Below are 27,112 nucleotides of genomic sequence, written 5' to 3'. Positions count from 1 at the left end.
AATGTTCTCTGGTCAGATGAGACTAAAGTTGTACTTTTTGGCCATCATGGGAAGTGCCATGTGCGGCGTAAAGCCAAAACTTCCCATCACCCAGAGAACACCATTTGCACAGTGAAGCATGGTGGTTGCAGCATCATATCGTGGGGATGTTTTTCATTGGCGGGGACTGAAAAAATGGTCAGTAATGAAGAAAAGTTAGGTAGCACTAAATACAGGACAATTCTTGAGGAAAACCTGTTTCATTCTGCCAAAGATTTGAAGCAGGACAATGCCTCTAAACATACTGCTAAAGCTACACTGGAGTGGTTTTAAGGAAAACATTTAAATGTCTTGTAATGGTTTAATCAAAACCTAGACCTCAATCCAGTTGAGAATCTGTGGTATGACTTAAAGATTGATGTACAACAACACAACCTATCTAACTTGAAGAAGTTGGAGCAGCTAGTCTTGAGGAATGGGTGAAAATCCAAGTGGCTAATAGAGCCATTCCTCAAAAGCCTTGCAGCTGGAATTGCAGCAAAAAGTGACTCTACAAAGTTTTGACTTTTTGTCGATGAGTACCTATGCACACTCATGATTTCTATTTGTTTGTCTTAAATATTTGTGTCATTGTAAACGATATTTTGTACCTTCAAAATGGTAGGTATGTTGTGTAAATCAAATGGTGCTAATCCATTTTAATTCCAGTTTGTAATGCAACAAAACAGGACAAACGCTGAGGGGATTGAATACTTTCTCAAGGTACTGTATCTACTGCAGGTACATCCGTGGCATTTATCCATGTATGTCACTCCAGAATAAGTAATCATGTGATATAATCCATACAGTTTGTCAAACACAAAATTGCTGGATTGTCATGCCCTATAGCTGCCAGAGAGGAAGGTCCTAGCACCATTGATGCAGTGCTTATTAGATTTTCTGACAAACAGGTGCTTCTGACATATCAAAGTTAACAAAAGGTTTAAATCAATTGTTTTGTTTTCATAGCACTACAAGTTGATCTGGTTTTCTTAGTGCTTTATGGAAAAAGGGCGAACTATGATGCAGTGAACAACAGAGATAGGGAGGGGGTCAGTGATATGGGATTTCTAACATTATATTGCCAGTATCAGAATAATTCTCCATTTCTGATAATTTAAATTCAATTATATTTTGCCAGTAGCTTTTCTTCTCCTAACATATTTCCCAGTACCAGCTTTCAGATTGAAAGCTTTAAACATAATTATGTGACAGATTTATGAAAATGGTATTTGGAAAAAAAATTCTGCCATGAGAACAGCTAATTAAATTTATTAAATATTGGCAGCATACATCCAGATAAATAAGTCATACTCTCAGAAACAAATATTGTCATGCTTAACTACTGTATGTTATGCAGCCGCGATCCCTACTGGATGCTACATTAAAGGCACCTCACATTTAGCAACTGTAACAAATAGTTTCAAAAGCCTGTTGTATGTCTTTCTCGCTGCGCTCAACCTGCACTACCCTGGTGTCTCCATCTCAGGTACATCAGTGTTTCTGTTTTATCTATGTTTTAGAGACCACATAGCTCTGATATTTAATCTTCTTATCTCCACTTTTTTTGTTTCCCATGAAGGAGATAAGAAGAAGAGACTTTGGAAAGCTGTATTCAATTTCCCTGTCATTGATTGTGTTTGAAGATGAGCTAAAACTGTGGGGATGCTTATTTTTAACACCTTGATGGGATGATAATCATGCACTACAAGTGAACAGAGCTGAGTGCTTGGATTCTTTAAATGAATACTGAATGCAACCTTTTAAATGTTAACTCTAATAATATATTGTTTATTTGAAGACATAATCATAAATTTGCAATGTAAATGGTCTGAACGTAGTAAAATGGCTTGTGAAAATGTATTACAGTGTCTTGAATGTTATATACTCATAATATTCATTCGCGTGCATCCCATATTGTTATTCCTCCTTTATTCTCAAAGTCTGACCTCATCTAAATGGGAATTCATAACAGCTGTGATTAAATCTTTTGAATGAAATATAAACGCTTAGTCTATTCATCATTCTCTTTGGTTGAAAAAAAGTTTCTTACACAGAAGTCATTTATTCCAAAGGGTTTATGGCAAAAGAACATTCTTACAATATGTTGTTGGCTAAAAATAAAAAGAAAAAGCACTGATTAGAAGCAGTAATGAACTTATTTCCTTTTATTGCAGTACTTTGTTTATTGCCAGATGTACAAAACACTTTTGTGTAATGCTTGGTGTGTTAATTTGAAGACAATGCTTTCATTCTTTCCAGGCACAGACATTGCTTTTGAGATGTAACATCATTAGAGGTGACCATGATTAATCTAGAAAGCTCGCTTTGGTGTTCAAGTGCATGGGAGACTGTGAATTACATTGAGTTGGAGAAGAAGTACAGTCCTTGTTATTTCTCTGCATTTTTTGGAAATTATGGTTGACTCACTCGTTAATGTACTTAATTAGAAGCCTTCAGGCCAATATTATGGACTTACTCTACAGGAGTAGTAGCCTGGGATTTACACAGAAAAAGAACAATCGTGCAGATCTATTAAAAATCTTAATCCTGGCATTACAACACTGCGCAATTCCATTTAATTTAACCATTAAAAATATAAAGAAGATTAGTAGGCTAAACGTTTGGTAATTGAGGCTTCATTAAATGCATTCATGTAATATTTGTACATCTTCTATAGTATGGCTGTTATGGTGGTAATGTTGGAGGATAATGAACAATATTCAGAGTATATTTTATGTAATCCTATACTTGCATTATATTCATTTATGTTTTTGAATTACTTTGCATTCCACAATGTGAGAAAGTCAAATTTAAAATAAGATGTTATCTGTTTTAGTTTTAATGATAAGATTTAAGAAGAATGATTACCCAATGGTGTCAAGAATTGTCTATCACTGCAGTGGCTAAATGTGGGAGCAATTCAAGTCACAATAAAAGTTAATACAATAAATGGGCCATAGGCAGTTTTGTGGTTCAGCATCGTAAATTTGAACCATTATACTGTTAGGAAATGCCAGGTAATGTGGAATAATATATTGTAAACATTCAGAATGGCTGAGAACTAAATTTGATGAAGTGAAAGATTCCAGGTGTCCTGTAATGTTGTGGTTAACACTAGTATTTCATACCTCCCAGATATCACCCGCCAACCCCTCTCTCTGTGGGCGCGTTTCACGCTCGCCAATTCACGTCTCTGCCACTCGCGTTGTGAAGGGGGGGAGGCTGAACGCACGCTAAGAAGATGCGGACAAATTAGCTGCTGGCTTGCAGCTGCTGCTACAGCACTGTGTGATCTGCATGTCACGCTGTGCAACGATCATTTAAAAGCCTGTACAGCAGCTGCTGCTACCGAGCTGCGTGTTCTGCATGTTGCGCTTTGCGATGATCATTTAAAAGCCTGTACAGAGGCTGCTGCCCGGAAAGAAGCGAGCTGTGTGTTCTGCATATTGTGCTGCGTGACGATCATTTAAAAGCCTGTACAGCAGCTGTCCTTTATCTCACTTCCTTGTCTCCCGGGTCGTTAAAGTGTCTTCGAGAAATTGTTTGTAAGTAGGGTGTGACGTGTAAGTAGTCTTGCGAGACTTCAAAGTGTCTCCCCAAGATGGTCGCGTCTCGACCCAAAATTTTTTTACATAATAAATATATATATATATATATATATATATATATATATATATATATTTCAGAAATGAGTCAGTTTGTGCAATTTCATTTTTACTCTATTTTCATGGCTCATTTCCTTAATTTCAATGTATGACATTATATTGCTTAAAAACATTATATAGGTTGCAATATTGATCTATTATGTGAATTTCCCCTTGGGATTAATAAAGTATCTATCTATCTATCTATCTATCTATCTATCTATCTATCTATCTATTTTGTAGTTTTTTCTGTTTGACCATATTTTTTCAGAAGGTAAACCCTGAACTGTTTCCTCTTTGGATTTAGAATAATCCTTAAAAGCTTTTTATCTTCATGAAATGAATAGGAAAAGTTGCAAAAGCTGTCAAAGGTACAGTATAACTTGATGCTTTCTAAATAGACATAAAGCAGAGCTGCTGAAACACAGCATCTGTCATCTGTACTGAAGATGTTTAGTCTAACACTGCAGTTTAGCTGTGTGATGAAAGAGGTCCATGTCGGTGTGAGTTACTAAAACCAGTGTGACTCCTGCTTTGTTTGCTTCGGTGTGAAGGCTTGATGATTGTTTAATTGGTCAGCTGTTCCACATATGCGCTCAATAGATGGTAATTAGGGCACAGTGACCACATGAGTCTAAAAGAGGAAGCCTAAATAAAAAAAGGGAAAGTGATGGTTGAAAAACCAGTGAACACAAAGGAAAAGGCAGAATCAGGGTTTTTGAGCCAGCATGGCGTTGAAGAGGCAGGTGGTCAGTGCCCTAGCGAGGCACTTCAGGGTTATGTCACTGAACCCTCTGGAGGAATAGGGACTGGTCTCATATTCAGAGAAGTCCTGCAGATGGAGACAAAGGCAGAAGAAATGAGGGAGTCGGGCAGTGAGCATACCAGCAGACACTGAAGAAAGATGGGATGGGAGTCATGGAGTGGGACCACAGCTCCTAGCATCTCTTCTGGCTGCAAGACCTGTAGGGTGAACTGAGGAGACAAGGAGAGAAAGGCATGCTGGAATGAAGAGATGAGAACCCAATGTCTGGATGGTTTTATTATTTATTTATTGCTGGTGTTACGTTGGTTGCCTACAGCATTTTGACATGGTATTTAAATAAAATACAGTGACAAAATTGCCAAAATACATGTAGTGTATAGACTTATATACTGCAGAAAAGAAAATAGAATGACAACATTCCTGATAGGAGTGTACATTTTTTATTAGTAATAAAACAAGTTTGTTATTAAGAGAGTGATGTATATGCAATGGTAGTGGTGAAATAAAAACAACAATAAAAGTATTTATCTTTATATCATCTACAAAGGAAGAGAAAGTGAAAACATTTTTTGTCAACACCTGTGTCAAATGCATATGTTTATCATGTTTACTTGATGTAGAGCTACTTTAATCTATGCATCATCATTTTGGGATATTCATGTGCTTTTTATTGTTATTGTCGTTACTGATTTTTTTTTTTTGGACTTTTGTTTGTATTTTGATTTTGTTTGATGCACAGTTGCTTGTATCAGTAGTCTGTGAAACTGGTATGCGGTACCATGCTCGGTTGTTCCGTTATATCATGTAAACTATGATATATACCTAAATATTTTTGGAGATTATTCCTGCTTCTTGGTGTGAAAAATACAGAATAGTTGGCTCCTCCAAACAGTCACACAGAAAGAATAAGAAAAATAAGATTTTGCTTTTGTTTGTGTTAAGACTTTTTCTTTTGGTCTTTATTCTTCCTCTTTTATAATTTCACCCCATTCCCTTGTCTTTCCTCTGTTGCCTTTTTTCAGGATATTTGTCCCAGTCTCTTTCCTGACTGGGGTTACCTGAAGAGCCCTATTTAAACCATCTGTTGACACTAGTTACACGCTATGGCTTTTTGCTTTGCTCTTTGACTTTTATGTTTACTTTCCTTTTTATTGGTTTCTTGGAACTTTGAAGGTTTTTGTTTATTTTATTTTTTAATACAGATTCTTTTTTACTTGGTATTTGATTTTTTGGTTTTGTGATTTGTATTTTGTAATGATTTCCTTGTCCTTTCGCTCTTTTGCCTTTTATTTTGGTTTCTCTTGTTCATTTACTATTTAGTTTTTTTTTTCATTATTTTTGAAATTATATTTTGTTTTTAAAATGTTGGGAATATTTTTCACTTTTGTGTAGTTAAAAAAATTGCAGTTGAGTGTTAATTAATTAATATAATTTTTTAAAATTTTGCTTTTTTTTACCAATCACACCCACCCTCTTTTTTGACATTGCCTTTGAAGCAAATCATAGTAACATGGATCAAATTAAAAAATAATTAATTCTTGTTGTTTGTGGTTAAAAAAACTATAAAAAGAATACTCTATTGCTTTTGTAATGAAAGTATTTAGGCTTTGTTTTTTTTACCCCAAAATTAATCCTTTCTCTTTACAGTAGGGACCTGGGATTATGGACTGAGTTAGAAACATATATTTTTTTTATCCAGATGGCCATCTCACTGAATGGTGCCCGTTCTGTAACGCTGTTTATTTTCCTGAGTTGTAGCAGACATCTGTTTCATTTACCTGGAAAGTTTCCTCATCGTTCCCAGTTTCAGCAGCTTAGTCTATTTTAAGCGCTATATATTTGTTGATGAATGTTGGTGCTTCAGCTCTGTAAAAGAAAATCTCACAGTAAGTGCTTTTTTCTTACTTTAATTTGATCTCTTATCCAGCAAGGCAGTAATGTGTTTCTCTTCTGGTTGCCTGTTCTTCTGTTTGTCTCAGCAACTGTCTGCCCCACAATTAAATGGCACCTGCCTTTTCAGTCTTTTCTCGGTATTGATGTAAATCCACCTAAGCATCTGCTCTCTTGTGGTTGTCTGTCATCAAGCTGAAGGGAGCAGACTGTCTTGTTAAACGTACTGTGCAGTCATTGATGTTTTTTTAGTTTTGACCCTCTGGTGCATCCATGTTTAAAATTCTGCTACTCCATATTTAAGAGTACCAGGCATTTGGTTTGCATGTCTAGATTGGCCCCTTGCTCTGCCTGACTCAAAATTCTGGTTTCTCTGCTTGTACTAACTTTTGGTTCTACTTTCAGTATTTTTAGACAAGAGTATTATAATATATAGAAGTGGTGCTTTCACACAGCCTTGAGTCAGCAGTACATTTGCTAAATTTAAAAGGGACTGCAGCAATTAACTAGTTTCAAGATATATTTCAGTCCATCAGTAAATAGGGTAAGCCCAGAAATAGATAATTAAATAAAAAAAAATCACATACACATGAAATGCTAAAAATCCCACAGGTAATGAGAGCTCATGGATTCAGATGAAAGTTAAAAAGTATCATGAAAACCTTTGTAAATTGTAAAATTGTCACATGAATTTAACATGTGCAGCTTTCTCACACATTGGTGAGCATAGGATTTATAATGGAGTGTGAAATCTATCACTGAATGCTAACTAAGTCCATCTCTTACTTGGGAGTCTTATACACAATTTACAGGAATAAACTGCAATTTTCAAAAAACATGTTTACCTTGAAGAGATTACCAAAATGAGAATTGGAGGTAGCCAATCTTTCCTCAGTAAATATAAACAAACAAAAGTCTTGAAAACTGTATGTTATTCAAAAGCTCTAAAGCAAAGTGGCTTTTTACAGTCAGCCGCGTGAATTAAGATGTTTTAAGTCACTATTTCAGGATTTCCAGAGTACTTTAAAATGAAGCTCTTAAAGGGTAAAGTGTTTCTAGTGTACATTAGGGAAATTAAGATGTAAAATGAAAAAGGTGACAAAAAACTGTTAATTATGTAGGAAAGTCTAATATTGTGGCAAGCTAGTTAAAAGAATAGAAGAATCTTCACTTCATAAAAACTAGTCATCACATTAGAAAATCTATTGAAATTTTCTATTGTCAGACACAGTTCTTTTAAGAATTAATTTACTTTTCACATATGTTCAGTATAAAGCTATATTTCACATTGTTCCTCTTCAGAATTTCAAAATTGATATATAAAATATTTCTATTTTGTATTTAAAAGCCAAGATGACATGAAGTTAGCAAATACTTTACAATAATTGAATCTGCTCTACTGAAAGATACAACTAATTACATGATATTCTGAGATATTTATAAGAAGTCTTTCCTATTATAACAGTGTGGAAATGAAGATACAAAGCAAAAGCCTTAAGAGTAACAATAAAGCAAAGGAGTATGACGAAGGAAAAACTCAAGTCAGCGTACATCAGTGTAAGTAGTAAGATTAAAAGACATTGTGTCCAGCAGAAATGTTGGCTTCTTTGATGGACCAGGTTGAATGCTGGGAAATGCACTGAAGACGATGATGCCTCAGATCCACAACAGTGACAAAAAAAAAATGACACTTTTGGCACAAATCAGTCATGATGCAAGTAATAATTGTACACTTCACTTGTAATAAATGATCTTATACAATGATCAAATACAAATCCACAGTCAATCTTTGCCAAGAGCCCTATGTGCTGGTGAGGAAATTTGGTGAGACATTGTGAAAGATGTAATAGTGATTCATGGAGATGTTTGTGTATCAAAACATTGCTTGTAGAAATGTGTTAATTAGAGGTGTAAAGAAAAGTAAGAGGAAGATTTCTTCCAAGACAGAAGGTCTAGAAGTTAAAGGAACAGAGTATGTCAATTAATTTTGCTGAAAAGCTGGTATCAAGCATCCGTTGTAAATGGCAAGTGGTAATTGATTAAAACAATAGATAAATTCTGTGGTTGGAAAAAGGCACCACCAACACACAATGGAACATGGTGGTGGACTGCCAAGGTAGAGATGCCAGTTGAGGATGTTTTAAGGAGTGGCAGAAAATGAAGGCAGAAGGTGACAATATGATCTATATGGAAGTAAATCAAAATGGCAAAAAAGCATTTGTGAGGATGGAAGAAGCCAAGACACAAATATTTGCAAGAGAGCTGCAGAATGAGGAAGGAAAGAAGGATATGTTTAGTATCACGAAGCGGATAGCAAAAGAAAGACAGAATATTTGAATAATACTGAAGCAAACACTATGCTTGAAGGTAATGGGATTTAGTGAAAAAGTACAAGGAGATGTTGATGAATGAGGAAAACAATGGGATAACGTTGTATATTGTGAAAAAATAAAAAGAACAAGCTGTAAGTTTTTGAAGGAGGAGGTTGCAGAGGAGCTGAAAAGGATGAAGATAGATAAAGCAGCAGCCCCAACTGGAATAGTGACAGATATGTTGAAGGCAGCAGGATGTCCTGGAGTTAAATTTTGACATACTTGTGCAACATGATTGTGTGGGAAAGGAGGAATCCTATAGATTGCAAAAGAAGTGTGCTCTTTGAAGCTTAGTAAAGGAGAAGTGATCATCTATCTATTTATCTATCTATCTATCTATCAAGCAGTCAACTTTTTGGATATGGTAATGAAGTTGATTAAAATAGTACTAGAGAAAAAAATTAGGGATTAGGCAAAAGTTAATGAAATGCATTTTGGCTTCATGCCTGGAAAGATACCAGTATTTGTGATCTTTGTTGTCAGGCACAGGGAAAAAAGTTCCAAATCAAGGTTCAAGGAGGCAGGGGCAATCTTTGTTTGTAGAAAGTGTGTGAAACAGGTGAAGAATACCAATGTTGCAATTGTAAATTTAGATATTTACAATGGATTTTTTGAGGGGTAAGTAGAGATGTTCTACAATTCTGGAGACATGTTGAGAGTTGATGGCGGTATGGGCACAGTAGTGATAATAAGATTAAAAGGTGTACGGCAGAAATTCTGAAATTGAAAGAAAATTTTATGACAACTGTGTGAGAAGCAATATGCTCTATGGGAGGGAGTCTTATTTGACGAAGGTGGCACGTGAAGCAAAGCTGGAACAATGAGAGATGAGAATGATAAGGCTTATGGGTGGAACATCATAGAATGAGAGCAAGATGCATGTTTAGGTAAGAGTAATGATTTAGTGTGTACCTGATAGGTATTGTGATGAGAAGAGGCAGGCTAAGCTGCTCTCAGCGTGATGGGTAGAGGACACCAGAGAATGACTGGGTGAAATAGTGTAACAAGATGGAGATGTATGGGATGAGACCCAGAGAGAAATCAAAGTAGATGTGGTTAAAGAGGGTATCAAATGATATGAAAATTATGGCACTCATCTCAAAGGATGCAATGATATAGCTAAGAGGTTACAGGTAATGGGTGTAGAGCTGGTTTTGGCATTTCTTCCTATCCATGATTAAGAAAACAACCTAAGAAGTTAGTTACTACCTTTCATGTTAGGTGATTTGATAACAGAATAAAACAGTTTTCTCACTATAGCTTGTTACTCCTTCAGAGTTATTATAGGTCTTTTGGTGGCTTTTATCACTAGCCTTCTTCTTGTATGATCACTACATTTTTGTGAACAGCCTGCTCTCAGCAGATATATAGTTATGCCATAATCTTTACATTTCTTTATGACTGATTTAACTGGACTCCAAGGGATATTTAGTGACTTGGGTATTTTCTTGAATCCATCCCCCGACTTGTGCTTTTCACAGAGTTGCTTAGAGTGCTCTTTTATTTTCACTGTGTAGGTTTGTCACGGTACGTGTTGGCTCCACACTACCAGATCCCATCAGGATCCTGTTCAACCAACCACCACTGATAACATTTCTGAGGAATGAGCTTTGCAAAAATGAAGACACCACACAAAGCAAGGGGATGGTGTAAAGTGCTCAGTACTTTTATTACAGCAATTACAAAAAAATTACAAAAAAAAAAGTGTTCAAAAAGAGCAGTGCAAAGTTCCTCAATAAATAAATCCAATTATAAAGGTGAATTTGTGGAGGTTAAAATTAGAATAAATAAATCCATTAAAACGAGGTTAAAACCAGCTGCCGGGAAAGTGTCCTTTTTAAAAGCCATGTGCATTGTTCTTTTAACTGGCATCTCCTCTGCTTATCCCATGTGGGCCTTGCAACAGAGGAGTCGCCCTACCAACAGACACAGCTGACCTTCCACAGGTCCTGGTCCCTGCCATCCCATGGCTATAGTAAGGCTCCCTCTCTAGACCTAGGCTCGGGTCCCCAAAAGCCAAGGTACTCACAATGGGACTCTCAGTCCAAGCCTCGGACACCCGCTGCCTTCCTGGGACTTTGCAGCCACCTAATCACTCCAGCTTGCCCAAATTGCTCAGCTGGAGTGATCCACTACAGCAGCCCTCTAGGCATTGCCTACCCACACCTTTTCAGGGACTCTCCACACTGCTCTTGCTCTTGCTCTTGCTCTTGCTCTTGCTCTTGCTCTTGCTCTTGCTCTTGCTCTTGCTCTTGCTCTTGCTCTTGCTCTTGCTCTTGCTCTTGCTCCCTTTAACTTTCATTCTTTTCTCCTCTGTTCAGATCTTGTGCTCCCTTTTATAGGCTGGAGAGCAGATGCAGGTGCGATCACCTGATTGCCGCCCTGAGCTTATAATAAAATAATTAGACTGCCCACATGGGTCTGCAAGGTTGGCAATGCACGGTCAGCCAACCGCCTCACACCAGCCCATAGACGAGCAGACATTGTAGCAGATCGCTTGCACCTGCTCCACTCCCAGCACAAGCATATCCACTTATTTATTTAAAGTCAGCCACCTTTTTACTGAGCTGTGGACCCACTATACCACGAGTGTCGAACTCTGGTCCTGAAGGGCCGCAGTGGCTACAGGTTTTCATTCTAACCATCTTCTTCATTAATGACCAGTTTTTCCTGCTAATTAACTTGTTTTGCGTTAGTTTTAATTAACTTGACTCAGAATCCTAGTTGTCTCTTTTATCTTAATGAGCAGCCAAACAATAATTAGATACAAAACATGCCACCACATGACCTGTGCCCATCACACAATATCTGAAATTAAAGAGAGGTGATGGTCTTGGTAAGGCTGATCTTAGAAAAAACAGAAAAATCAACAGTTTTGGAAATGTGTGCTGTGCCAGAATGAGAGCAGCAACAAGCCATGGAATTAAATAACGGGTTTAATTAACAGCAAGAATCAGCTTCTCATTATGAGATTGGTTGGATTTTGAAATCCCAGTTTAGATGGTCATCTATCGGCTCGTTTCACATCTCATTTCTGTTTGACTGCCATTTAATGAAGAAAGGAATAAATTCAGAGGGCTGAATCCTTAAAAACAGGGCTAATAAAATGAAGGGAAAAGAAGTTAATTCAGAGTGAAAACTGGTCACTGATTAGGAAAAGGGTTAGAATGAAAACCTGCAGCCACTGTGGCCCTCCAGGCCCGGAGTTTGACACCCCTGCACTATACCACAAGGTTCGCCCACCATACTGACTCATCACAGGTGGGTCCTTCCTGATCAGGTGCATTTAAGCTACAGTCAATTGAAACGTCTTGACTACAGACAGGTGATCTCTATTTAGCTAATAATGTGACTTCTAAAACCAATTGGCTAATGATTTGAGTGTGTCATAACAAAGAGGGATGAATAGAAATATGCTTGCAGAGATGTGTTTTCACTATGATATTAAAATGTCTTTTTCTGCTGATCAGTGTCACAAAAGGCAAAATTAAATCCACTGTGATTCAATTTTCTATTTCAACAAAATGTGAACACTTCCAACATTGTGAATACATTTTATAGGCATTGCATTTGATAGTACTAAATTGGCCTAGTCTGTGTTCAGTGCAATGAAGTAATCTCCCTAAAAATGTTTGGTCCTTCTTTGCACCCAATGCTATCGGGATAAGCTCCCTGTGGTTAAAGAAAAAAAAGCAGATAGATTGTAGTAGAAAAACAGGTTAAAAAATTATCAAGTGAAGTGGGTTATTGCTCAAGAATGAATGAAAATTGTTTCATGAAAGTGAGTTGTTTTTATTGTGATAAAACTTTTAAATGTACAGTAGATGAAACAGAGCAAGATGTTGCTACTTGTCATTTGTCATTTCCTCGCTCCTGTTTTCCTAGTTCAGTCTGTTAACCTGCGAATAACACTTGTTTTATGTTCAGCTTGATTGCTAGGAGCTTCAGTTTAAACAAGTTGTGTGCAGGTGTAAAATGATAAAACAAAATTGCACTTGAAAACTGTAGGATATAAAAAGGAGCCATGAATGAATGAACAGCAGTTGCTGATCAAAGAAACCTTTCTACTGATCGATTAGAATAAGCAAACACCATGAAACTACTTCTGTCCAGGGAAAGGCGGCCTTAATTTAACAGCTTTGACTGAAAAAGGTATCCACGGGGTGTGATTACAAAAGGTCAAAGGAAATGAAATGACAAAAAGATAAACTATCTTTAGTGTCAGCTTGATATGGACACTACCAAATATCCCTAGTGTAAAATAAAAAAAAGATCAGGAGAAGTTCGTAGGTTTGCTAGAGGTACTTGGGCATAAGTGATGACAGGTTTATATGACCAAAGAAATAGAGGACAGGGTTGATTTTTTTTTGAGGTAACCTATACAAACATTCTTCCAACACCATGGCTGCCCCAATTTGTGCCAGGTATTATAATCCATTCTAGTCAACTTAACACTTTAAATGAACAATCCCAGTTATGGCTCATTACAATGTGCCCTATTCATTATTTTAGCATTCATTTTTGAAAAGTTTATTGTCCTTGCTATAGTACATATTGTATAAGTATTCATCATGGAAAGAATTGTGTGAACAGTAATAGTATTTTGGTGAGAGAAGAAAACAATAACTATTGTATAGACCATCACTCTATGGTGAACATCAAGGGTCATTTGCACAGTGTGGCCAGTAGAAAGCTTCTTGCACCCCAATCCGTAAACACAACTACCTCAAATGCAAATATTAGTTTCAACGAGATGTTTTAAAATTCAGTAATATTGTTCATGTTCCTGCTTCACAATTCCAATATAACACAACAAAATTATTTCTTCCTGTATCTTTCTCCACTCCACTCCTGATTCTAACTGACCTGGCTGAGGCTGAGAAGCTTACAATATTGAATCCAGGAAACACTTCTGGATCAGATGGAACCTCCACAGGACAGGGAAACCTACCTTCAGAAGCTCCTTTCGACAGTACCCAATTAACCTAACAGGACGGCCTGTTGAGACTACAAATCACATGCAGCACTGAGGTGTTCAGATGAGACCTTGATCAGAAGGAGGGTGTCATCCAGCATATGTGGGGGAACACGTGGCATACCACAGTCTATCCATTATGGTGGCCTCCTGGCCAGCTAAGGCAACACCAACCAACCTGGTCTGCATGTCAGCTTAGCCATACCTTATTTGACAACAGCTATTCCACAATTGTTTAGACATATTGTTTATATAGGTAGGTTGTGTAACTTGGAAAAAAGAAATGTAAGGTTAATCAATAACCGAACCGACTTTTGTGGTCACAGATCTAATGACTTTAACGTTAAAGCTGAAATACCTTCAGAATTTGTAATGCACATATGCGATTTTCAGGTTTGAAGGCACTGACCTGTTGAACCCATGGGGTGACATTTTAATTTATTCATTCATTCATTAATTTTCCAACTCACTGATTTAATTCCAAGGTTGAATGAAACCGGAACTTACTTTATGTTAGCCACATAAGATGCTCGGTAGGATCAACTCAGGACAAGACACATGCATTATAATTTATTAAGCCATAACTAATAAATGAGTTTATAAATCAGTATAAACTTCATAAAAGCAGAGCAATAAGATGTCTTCACAAGTAATCATATCTAAAATGATTTTAAATAATTTGAAAACAGGTCTATTCGTTTGTATATTATGTCAGTATAAAGTCAAATTAAAAAAGGAAATGAAACAGCTTAGAATCTGGCAACTCTGGAGCTTGTAGTGCTTAGATTTAGCTTTCATCATCAATGCATGAATATCTATATGCTACTTCAGTGCAATTTTTTCTTCTTTATCTCTTGTAGAGGATGTGTGCATATCATTTGTTGCTTGAAGAGTGCTTTCATGTATAATTCCAGTTTTATTCAGTCGATCAACAAGGCATTGCAAAACTGGGTAGGATTATTTACGGTAAATTTGTTACAACTCAAGATCATTATGGGTCATGTTTAAAAAGAGTCTTGCTCACGTGTATTCTGAAAGTAGACTTATTTCAGAATATTTCTTAATTTTTATTCCTGTATATTCAGATGAATGCTAAATATTCTTGTGTATTCTTAAGCAAGAAAATTGGCTCATTTCATGTTGGACACTTAGTTAATTGCCCCTTTACCCAGTGTTACGCCACTTAATTTTTTCTTCACTTTCTATTCACACATGTAGCTAATCCATGTAGTGTTCAAGCACCTTTTTGTGTAACCCCAGATTGTTTGACTACAGAATCCTTTTCAGAATGAATGCAGCTAAACAAGGATATGTAGAATTTATACTTTAAACCACCCTGTGTATACAGTATGTATGTTGTTTATTTCATAGTGTGTATCTGTTTTGTTTTCCAAAATGTTGTTTATATTTCTGTTGCATTTCATTTTTTTATATTATACAGTATTTGTATAGTGCACCAGACTTATAAAGTGAATTGCATTTCATAGGAATAAATTAAAAACTGAAATTGGTCATGCAAGCACTCTTCCTACCACTTGTTTTTCAATGTGTTTCATTATTCCTACTTTAACAGTTTGGTAGTACCCCATCTGAACATGTTTCTAGGGTGCAAGTGGAAGCAATGAGGCTCTGGGCAGGGAGAGGGTGCAGAACAGCTGTTATGACCTGGGCCAGTTTTTTTTTGTATTTATAATGTAGTTCTGCCCCAGAGGAAATTATTTATACATTATGTCACTATTTTGTAGCTTTGGCATTTTGTGACTGGTCTGAAAACACAGTGGCAATGTACAAGAAGGGCCAGAGCTGATTGTACTTGCTAAGGAGACTCAGGTCTTTTGATTTGTGCAGCAAGCTGCTGGAAATGTTCTATCAGTCCATACCAGCCAAGGTGATGGTCTACACTGCAATCTCCTGGGGGAAGCAACCAGAGGTCAAAAGAAGCCCAATGCATGAACAAACTTCTCAGAAAAGCCTGGAAGCTTTGTGGAAAAGAGGTTGAAGGCAAAATTGGATGCCATCATGAAAAATCCCCTCTATCCCCTCCTTGAAGTGCTCTCCTAGAACACTTTTAGTCACAGGCTTATTCCACCATGGTGGGGTGCTTTTATGCCGACTACTGTCAAGCAATTCAGTGCTTCTACTCGATGTACTCGTTAAGTCTGTTTATTGATTGATTGATTGGCTGTATTATCTGTCCTGTGAGTCTGTGTGTCCTTGTTTTTTATGCTTCTGCTGCTGTATGGATCTGAATTTACCCATGGGATTAATAAAGTTTATGTTATCTAATCTAATCTATTGCTAGGATGCACTGCACAGTTACTAGGAGCTGCCATCCAAGGCACTTTGCACCATGTCATGGATGCTTCACTTTGTAACCCCACACACCACTTTTGGTGCATCATCCAAGAGTCCAAATCCAGAAGTCAAACAATTCCTGTGTAAGTCCCCTGAGAGGATCATTTTGTTTCATTTGTGATTCTTGTTTTGGCTTCTATAACAGTCTTATGTCTAGATTTTGGTAGATTTTCTTATGCTGATTCCAGGATTCTTGGTTTAGGGCAACAGCTCAAATTCTGATTTTAGCACAGCTTCGAGTCTACGCTTGTGAGGCAACTTGCCTTCACTTTATAATTTTAATAAATACCTGAACGGTTTAAGGGAGTTTGCCAGTCTGAGTTGCATGTTTTGTCGACTTCAAGAAGGCTTATGACCGTGTACCCTATGATACCTAATGAAGGGAACTTCAGATAGAAGGTTGGGTTTTGTTCACAACTAAAGTTAGATGAACAGATTATTACAATAGCAGCAGCATTGCCAGAACTATGCTGGATAATTGTGTTGAAGTGGAAAATTTATCATGAGAAGAGGTGCTTTGGAACTTTCTTCCACAGCTTTACTTAGGGCTATGTTGAAGTGATTTTGACTCTCAGCTAGCTTGCAGAAGACTGGGATTTATGTAGTAGGAGCCCTAAGTCTGTGCTAGGCATATGTCTAACCTTCTGCAGTCATCACTAGCAGAAGAAGATGAAACATATGTGAATATTGTAGCACTAAATTGCAAGCAACATTCAAATTGGATAGCTAAGAAAATTTGTGTTCTAGATGACATTGACATTAGAACTTACCTTCACTTTACTGGACAGTTTTCAACACAGAACTGTGTTGGTAGCTCGCCACAGTCTAGGTTACTGTACAGTTTTGCATTTGTAATTTTGGTGACAGTGCATCTTCTTGTTGTCAACCTCTGACATTGCTCATTTAATCATTAATCATAGTTTTGCTTGAGCTTTGTCTAATTTAAATGTTCAACTGTCAAACAGTGTGTAGTTAAGGTCATTTGGTTTTTAGCTAATAACTATTCTGCTCTTAAAAGTTTTGCATGTACTTTTGGTGACAGCACATATTTTGATTTGTGGCAGGTTAATTTTCAAATTAGTTACCAGTTTCAAGTTCAGAATTTGGGATGGCACATCTTTTGTAATTAACCTTTGGCTGCTCACCTTTTGTTTATGTGCACAGTTTTACTGTTTGGGTTTAAAAGAAATTCTCTGACTTTTGATATCCTACCCTTGCTTCAATTTTCTGAATAAAATCTGTCTACCAGTTTGGCTGCCCAGGCCCTGTGGGTGGAAAATGTCCTTCTTACGAGCAGGCAATTCAGGGGGTTCAGTTGGAACTAAAAGGTCAGGTTGATGTTGCCTTTGCTGCAGTCCAACAGACTGCACTGGATAAGGCGACTGGCTCAACAACAACAGATGGGAGAGATGAAAAAAAGCCTCGCCAGTAGGAGATAAAATGTTCATCTCATTGCTTAAGAGGCAAAACCAAGGTGTTACTTACACTAAAGGAGCAGTACTAGGGTGCATTATGGATGTATTGAGAAGTTAAGAAAAATGACACCTTATATTGGCTACCTAAAAAGATTACAATATGCAAGCTTTTATCTCTCGGACTGTCCCAGACAACCAGTCTACAGATCCACATTCTTTTGAAAAACACATTAGAATCTTCAAAAGACTTTGATGGACTGTTATCTTATCCTCTTGCTAATTGAATCTTAGCCTGGAGAGGTCTATTTATTTTTTACATCTAAGATGTCTCACTTAAAGGTTTTCCAATGTTGTTTTTGTCCTAGTGTCTATATAAGCACAGGGAACTCCAGTTTCTGCATTACGTCTTGCCTGAAGAAGGGCCCTGAGTTACCTCGAAAACTTGCATATGGTAATCTTTTCAGTTAGCCAATAAAAGGTGTTATTTTGCTTAACTTCTCACTAAAGCTGCAGTAAAAGTTATTTGAGGACACCAGATAAACATTGAAGTAGGTGTTTTGACATAATAATAATTAACTATTAGTTCATATATATAAGACAGATGTCTGTTTTTATCTATGAAAGAAGATGATGGAGTAGACTCACAGGAGGCCTCACATTTCCTTCAGGCCCACTGAAGTTGTGGCAAAGATGACCGAGTTTCTCTTTTAAGAGTACAGACAAGAGAGAAGCTGTATGAAGATACGGCACCTATAAAGTTGCAGGGACTGAAACTGACTTGTTGATGGAACCTTTAGTTGTTCCAATCCATTAACTCAATGAGTATGGAATCAGGAGGTGTTATGGCACAAAGGCGGATAGGTGAGAGTGAAGTGCGATTAAACAGTACTGGATTGTGTAGCAAGTGTATGAGCCACCCTGTCTACTAGGTAAACCTGTGGTAGATAAACTTAGCAGAGAAGATTCTTTTTTTATTGTCAATTATTATTTTTTTTACTTTCTAATGTATTCTACCTGGGTTGATTCTTTTGTGTGTTATGTTTTTAAGAATATATCCATTACCATTTTAACTTTATTCAGAGTTTATTGGCAACTTTCTATGTTTGTAAGGATGCCAGGGAACATTGTCAGAATGTAATGTACTACAACATTATGTTGTTTTACTTTGCTTTAGTTGAAGTAAACTCTCTTGTTACATAAAGTATGTATAATACTGTAGATTTTCCAGAGTTTAGAATGCTAGACTAATATAAAAACAAAAAAAGGTTTAATCTTAATGAATATTTAAAGGGTCAAGGAAGTTTGCCAGTCAGAGTTGCAAATGTTGTGTCGACTTCAAGAAGGCTTATGGCTGTGTACCCTAAGATACCTTATGAAAGGTGCTTCAAATAGATGGTTGGGTTTTGTTCAAAACTAAAGGTGGATAAAAAGATTTGTACAGTAGATGCAGTATTGCAAGTATTATACTGGCTCATTGTGGTGATTTGGACAAATAGTCATAAGATGAGGTGCTTGGAACCTTTTTCTTTAGCTTCAATTAATATTACGTTGAAGTGACTGAACTCTCAGCTAGCCTGCACTAAACTTGGATTTATCTAATAGGAGCTAAACGTTTGTGCAAGGTCTATGTCAAACCTCCTGCAGCCATCCCTAGCAGAAAAAGATTAAATGTGAGTGGACATTAGCACTAAGATGCAGGCAGCATTCAAATTGGAGAGTAAGGAAGATTTATGTTCTAGATGAAATTGATATTATAACACTGGAAACATTTCCACGAGAATAGATCATTTAGTCCAACAAAGCTTGTCAATCTTATAAAGATAAGTTAAGTTTTGAAGGTCTCTAAAGTCCTACTGTCTACCACACTACTTGGTGATTTATTCTACATGTTTATGGTTCTCTCTATGGAAATCTTTTTAACCTGTATGTAGTATTTACCCTTAGCAAGTTCCAACTGTGTCCCTAGGTTCTTGTTGAAGAATTCATTTTAAGGTTAACAGTCTCAATTCACTGTACTAATTCCTTCCATAACTTTAAAAACTTCAATCATGTCATCCCTTAATCTCTATTTGCTTAGTCTGAAAAGGTTCAACTCTTGCAGTCTTTTCTAATAACTCATACCTTGTGGTCCTGGAATCAGCCTATTCACTCTTCTCTGGACTTGCTCTGTCTCTAGTGCTGCTGTGCCTTTTTTGCAGCTTGGAAGTCAAAACTGCACCCAGTACTCCAGGTGCGGCCTCGCCAGTGCATTATAAAACTTAAGCATCACCTCCTTTGACTTGTGCTTGTCACATTGTGCTATATAACCTAGCATTTTCTTAGTTTTCTTAATGAAGTCTATACACTGTCTAAAAGTAGATAGTGATAAGTCCACTGTGACTCCTCGGTCCTTATATGGGGTACTTTTAAATTTCAGACCTTCCATTGTGTATTCAAATCTAGCATGTTGTCACACACATGTGCATGGGACTTAGCTAAAGGGCCTGAATGGTGGCAATTCCATGCCAAACCAGGGAGTGGCGAAGTGTGCTGATCCTTTCTCTGTTTCCATTGCAGACCAGTTATGGGAAATTCCACCTGGCCCAGATAATGTCACTTCTGATTCTGGCACTAATGATGTCACTTCCAGTTCCAGCCCCGTTGACATCACTTCCTCTAATCCCTATTAAAACGAACATCTTTTCCTCATCAAATCAGTTCTGTTTTGGACTCCAACCTGTACACATCTGATCATTTTTATCCATTTGCAGCCAGGAACAATATACAGGTGGCTGCCCCAATTTACTTCCTACATGTAATATTTTACATTTACGTACATTAAATGTACATTAAATGTCATCTGCCACAAATTTGCCCAATACTGCATACAATACAATGATTTGTGATGATTTGGCTTTGTAATGATTTGGCTAAACTTCCAGTGTTTTGAAATTTCCACAATGTGTAGCAATTTTTGAAAAATATATTTCATGGGTTTGTATATGTCTTCACTAGCCTCCTTAAGCTAAATGTTATCTGTCTGGTGATATGTTTAATACCAGCAAAACATCTCTGTACAGTATCCAAATCACTGAGAAACCTCCTAATAGTCCCTATAACTACTGGGTGGTAGCAATCTTTTTTCATTCAAAAAACTTTAGAAAAATGGAAATTAAAATCTTCTCTATTTCACTGTCTTAATATTTAAGATCTCCGTTACCATACTTAATACACTTCACCTCCTACTGGACTGTTCTTTTGCCACAAAAATACTAAAGGAATCATTTTGGGGCATCTTTCACGTTTTCCAACAAACTGCCCTTTGTCTTTCATAATATTGTTTTTATCCGCTACTCTCATGCGCTTATAAGCCCTGTGGTTATTGCTGGAGTTGTTTATCTTGTATGCATTATACTGCTGTTGTTTTCTTTTTTTAACCTCCTTATTTATCCACTGTGGAGTTCTCTTTAATGTCTTGCTGCTTCTGAATGCTGGCATTGCATAAAAAAAACATTTAGACCTGCTCCACTGCTCTTCAACCATCACCTCAAATTTAACAATTTTAGCTTTTGAATATCCACTCTGAGAAAACTCTGTGAAATGTATTATATTATGGTGACTAAATCCTAATTGATCGATCACATCTAACCCTTTATTTGTATCTTGGTTACTATCAGAATAATAAATCTATACAGTCCTCTTCCCTTGTTGGTGCTTTTAACATACTGTGTTAAAAAAATAGACAATGATTACATCATGGAATGGAATCCTTCTATTGTGCACTGCTAATTTTTAGTTTATCTTTGTTACAATTTTAATAATTACAGTCCTCATTACTATAAAGTCCCATTCCAACAAGCTTTTTAATATTAATATTTTATTAGAATATGCTATTAGAATATTTTATTATATTTTATTTTATGCTATTAGAATATGCTATTTCTTAAAGAAATGCAACTCTCTTTTACATATTTTTGAAGAAATTAAGCCTCCTGATTGTACTTAGACCCTGTTTAATTTACATTGGTTTGGTCAGAGCGTTGTTGGATGAGGAATACCACTCCTCTATTTAAGTATTTATTATTTAACCCATTTGCTGTGTGGACCATTAGCAGGACTAGAACAGGTGTATAACTGTAACAATAAAAGTCCGAATGTCTTTAGTTATACCTAAATTTGAAAAACAAATTACACATGAACAGGAAAATTTTAAGTATATAGACAAATACTATGAGTATATGTTTATAAAATATATCTTAGAATGCTAGCTGGCAGCCCTTGCTGGCAGCTGGAGGAGGCAGTTGGCCATGCAACCAATACAGTGTTGTAGGTGCCATGGGATTTCATATTCACTTCATGAAGTTTTTCCATGCTTTACGGTCCAAGGCAATTGTCCTGACCTGATTTAAGACAAGTCATTGGATCTTTAGATCTGCCTGTTTTCTTGTATTCTCCACTGGGTGGGTCGCTGTCTCCAAAGGAGTCTTTGTGGTAGCTTATTTATGCCCATTCTACATACATGACCAAACCACCTCAGCCCTCACTGCTGGATTTTTTTATCAAAGGTTGGTTTCTGTTGACATTTTTCCTGAATGGTTTCACTGATGATGCGATCACGAAGTGAGTCTCCCAGAATCTGTCAAAAATATCACATTTGGAATACCTCAAGTTTGTTCAGATCCAGTTTGAGCAAATCCTTGTTTCTGATCCATAAAGGAGGAATGGCAAGATCAACATCCGGAAGAGGCAAAATTTGGTTCTTAATAGAGATATTGGTTCTTTTCCACAGGCACCATTTCAGGGAGGCGAATGCTGCAGCCACCTGTTCGATTGTGCTGTGGAACTTGACTATGTATGCCACTTTCTTCTCCTGGACCAGCAACCCCAGGTATTGGAAGTCCTGCACCTGCTCAATCTGGACATCTTCAAGGTAGACAATGGCCATTGATCCATCCGTTGTCAGTACCTTACAAGTGGGTGATGTGGGCAATATCAAACAGGATGACCGTGGCCTTGGCATCGTTGTTTATGAAAAAGGCACTATTGTCTGCAAACATGAGGTCAGTGATGAAGTGGTCCTTGTTACACTGTTCCCCATGTCTGTCCTGGAATGCTTTTCTCATAATGGCATTGATTATGATGTTGAAAAGCAGTGGAGAGGCTATGTCCCCTTGGTAGACTCCATTCTGAATTTTAAACTCTTTAGATAGTTCATTTAGAATATACACCTGGATAGCTGAAACATTGTATGGTGTTTGGAGGAGTGTGATGACTCTTGGGGGCATGTGTTCAATCTAAAATATTCACAGGGCAGGCTAGTGAACACAGGTGAAAGCAGACTTGGAAGTCGACGAATATGATGATGGTTCACTGTCCACACGAGATTCTTTCCTCCATTGGTTGATGAATGATGAAGAATTGATCTCAGCATCCTCGTCTGCATCCTGCCTGTTCTTTCCAGATGGTATGTTCCCGTTGTTTTTGTAGCCTTAACTGGATGATCTTCATGAAGTGTGGTAAAGTGAGGTCTGAGGCTGGTTGGCGTATTTTAAATAAATAATTAATTTTTTACACTCGAGTCTCTGGGTGGGGCGTGGTGGCGTGGTAAGAGTGGTTCCTGAGTGGGATACGGGAGTGGATGGTGCAGGATTGTCCGCAACTCAAATTGGCACCGGGAGCTATTGATTGCTGCAGCAGAGCCACACCCCATTTTAAAAGGGAAGCATAATTGCTAGAGGGGGAGAACAAAGTAGATCGGTGGAAAGGAGATAATAGACTGGACAGCAAGAAGGATGAAGGAAGCTGAAAGAAGCAAGAGTACTGAAAAGAGGGACAAGAGAGCCAGAGCCCATGCAGCAGAACGGAGGCCGATGGTTGGGATTGGAACCTCAGGGCAAGAAGAAGCCAGGGGCTGGAGAAGAGGCGCTTTTACTGCACAATCACCGGGAATTAGGAGTGGCCCAACTGTAAAGTCTCCTGCAAGGGCGAAGCGTGAGCATCGAGAGATGAGTTTGGCTGGGTGTGGCACCCCAGGGTTGCCTGAGGAATGGCAATGGGGACCCAGGCCCGAACTTAAAGGTTGACTACAACTGTCAGCAGGCATCTCATTGCACTGCAAGGTTCGGATAGGATAAGAGGAGAAGACATCAGTTTTTAGAGGGAAGCATTAGGGCTCCTCTGATTTTAACCTCAGTTTTTAAAGAAATGTTTATTTGGATTTTAACCTCCATACTGTTCACTGTTTTTATGGATTATTTATTTATTGAACATTTTTGAAGCACCGCACTGTTTATTTTCCATACTGTTTGGATTTATTTTTAATAAAAGCACTTTTGCACCTACCCGTTGTTTCATGTTCTGTCCTCCTTCTTGTGGATGGGCACAATGATGGCTTTTCTCCATGAGTATGGTACTTATTCTGTGTATCAGATGGTTTGGAAGAGTAAGTGAAGTCGTCGGAGCAAGCAATCTCCCTTCATCTTGATCACTTCCACAGTGACCTGGTCCTCTCCTGGGGCCTCATGTATAAACGGTGCGTACGCACAAAAATGTTGCGTACGAACGTTTCCACACTCAAATTGTGATATGTAAAACCTAAACTTGGCATAAAGCCACGCACATTTTCACAGTAGCCCCAACCCTGGCGTATGCAAGTTCTCCACTTGGTTTTGCAAACTGGCGGCACCCAGCGTCAGAGCAGTGCTACTGTTCCTGTGTGGTTACCCTTTCTTTTTTAGACCCACATCCCTGACATGGCTTTATCATATACACTGAAACTAAGTGCATATTGTTCATTAGTTTAAGGCTCCTGATTGTAATTAACCTGTAACAATATAATGGTCCAGGGAATAGCCAAAGTATTGCAAATACCATAGCTGCTTTACCATTGTTACTCTCACTACACCTTCTTCTTCTTCTTTCAGCTGCTCCCGTTAGGGGTTGCCACAGCAGATCATCTTTTCCATATTACTCTCACTGCACCACTGGGAGTATTTATATCACTGTATCTGAGTGGTGAATCATAGATCTACAGCAGCTGATTGGAAAGAGAATTATCGGTATACAGCAACAAGCACACGCTGCCTCAGCCATGCTGTCTATTGAACTACTCTCACACGGCAAACGCTTTAAAGCCTTTCCTGTACGGACCTCGCAGTTCATAAACAGTTTCATCCCAAGAACTATAAACGCACTCAATCAGTCCATCAAGTGCTCCTTGTAGAACTGTTTGTACTTATTAGTACAATCACCTCACTGTAAACTTGCACTACAGTTATAATATTGCACAACCTGAGCCGCTTTATAAAGCGCGTATTTGCATATGATGACGATATCATTTTTAAGATGAAATGCAGCAAAATATGTTTATTATATTACATAGATAAAACTTTAACTTCATTTAAATAATTTATATTGTTAATAATTAAACATGTGAAGACACGGTGTCGCTGCGCTAGCAAGGATCTGGCGCTCTGTTCACAGATTGTTCCTGCCTCGCGCTGTATTCTTGCTGGTGCTGACATGACACTGGAAGGATAGATGAATAAAATAATTAAACACTTCGAAGATATTTCAATGTTCCTTAAAAGTTTTGAAGAATCGGCGTTCTAAGCTTACAGATGACATAAGGTTTATTACAGAGCTGATTGTGTGGCGATTGGGTAGTTGGAGAAAGAAAAGTAAGGACCGGAATTGGGAGTTAGTGCGTTTGAAAGAGACAGTACTGCTGCAATAAATTATTTCATCGAAGGTCGCGCACGGCGCAGCAAGAATCTTGCGTGAGGCATGAAAAATCACTGCGCCACCATGTTCCCATGTTTAATAACATGCTTTAACTCCTATCATCATGAAAATGATATCACGTATACATCTCAGTGTTTTAATTATTCAGAGAGCTGTAATATTATGAATGGAATGGATTCTGTGTCCTGTCGGAGGAAGAGAAAGCCCGGAAGCACGTAGTGATTCACACACATAGAGCACATAGAAGATCAAATACAAAACAAAGCATTTAACATGCTACTTTAGTTACGATGGGATTTGAGAAACTAGTAAACTAAACGATTTTAAGATGAAGTTTATGGTGTTCTACTTTGATGACAAAATAAACTACGTGATTAAAGTGGAAATTTCGAGATTAAAGTTGACATTTCGTGCTTTTTTCCCACTGTGTGCCTATTTTTTTTCTCTGTACCCTAATAAGCCTTCATATGACACTCAGACGGTGGGCAACGGCTCACCTTTTCACGGCGACTTTGATATCTGACAACTTCTTTTTTATTTTGGGCACTGTGCGACTTTGTGAACTTGAGCTTTCGAGTTTCTCCGACACTCTATGTCACTCAATCAACTTATTTAAACCAACAAATAGTATGTTTTTCCTTGCCTCCACTTGGTATTCGCTGAAGTTCTTCTTTTTTCCCCCGTGTTTTTGCCATTGTCTTTTCACAGAAGGCTGAGCTTAAGGGCTATTTATATTGAGTTGCATAGTCAAAGAGGCGTAATTCTGGGAGGAGTTGGGGCGGGACAGCAGGCGCATGCACGTGCGTTACTTTTCACACTGAACGAGATTTATGTAGCGGAAGAACGTGGAAGCTGGCGAATGCACAGATTTATGCTTCTGGACATTTCCCCTTTTGTCCGTACGCCATGTTATAGTGTGAGTTCTATCCATGAGGCCCCTGGTGCTTTGGTGTTTTTCAGTGATCGCGTGGCTGCTTTCACTTCCTCAGCGTAGGCTTGGCATCAACCAACGGTACCTTGGGGGGATTATTGGAGGGGTGGAGGTACTGGTGGCTGGGGTGGGTCATGATTGTACAACTCTTTAAAGAATTCTTTCAGTGATTGGAGGTATTCAGCAGATGATCACACAAAAGTCCCATTCACTTTCTTGAAATTGTCATTGGTAAATTTAGACTTCCCTCTCAATCATCAGAGGTTGCAGTAGAGGATGTGGTACTTGTGATTGGATGCTGCTTCCTCAAAATCAGCTTATACTTGATTCCAGTACGCCTCTCTCTCTTCTTTCATCTTCATTCAGACTTCTTGATTGAGTTGCTGGTAATGTTCGTAGTCATTTAATTTTCCCTGCTTTCATTTGTCCACCAAGTCCAGGCACTTGTCTGATATCCATAGCTGCGTTCCACAACAGGCGTGTGGGCGATCTTAAATCTGTTTTTCTTCTTCATCTACATCTTCCGACATGGCCAAAAATGTCAACCGATTAGATAATAGGGCAATCTGGAACTCCTGTTTGTGAGTAGTGTCCAATAGTTGCTTCCAATCCATCCTGGCTGGCAGGAGTGCCATCTATGGCATCCGTTTCATAAATTGTAATTTGAGTTGCACATTGGCCCAAAAGAGATAGTGATCAGTTCCACAGTTGGATCCCCTCAAGGCACGGACATCCTTGAGTAATGAACTAAAGCAGAAATCAATCAGAACATAGTCCAATATTGCCAAGTCATTGCCTGATGGATTTCACGATGTGAGTTGTTGTTTTGGGGGATGTTGGAAGTGGCTGTTTCCAGTGATCAAATTGTTAGATGCGGCAAATGACAGAAGGTGCAAGCCGTTGTCATTGATCTCCCTGTGGCCAAATTTGCTCATTGTTGCCTCCCAACCAGACCTGTCTGCGCTGATGTGGATGTTAAAAACTCCAGCCAGAATTGTCACTTCAGTCTGCGGGATCAAGT

The sequence above is a fragment of the Erpetoichthys calabaricus genome, chromosome 4, assembly GCF_900747795.2.
Source record: "Erpetoichthys calabaricus chromosome 4, fErpCal1.3, whole genome shotgun sequence".
Lineage (NCBI taxonomy): Eukaryota > Metazoa > Chordata > Cladistia > Polypteriformes > Polypteridae > Erpetoichthys > Erpetoichthys calabaricus.
The sequence above is the reverse complement of the archived record's forward strand: the minus strand, read 5'-3'. Positions refer to the sequence as shown.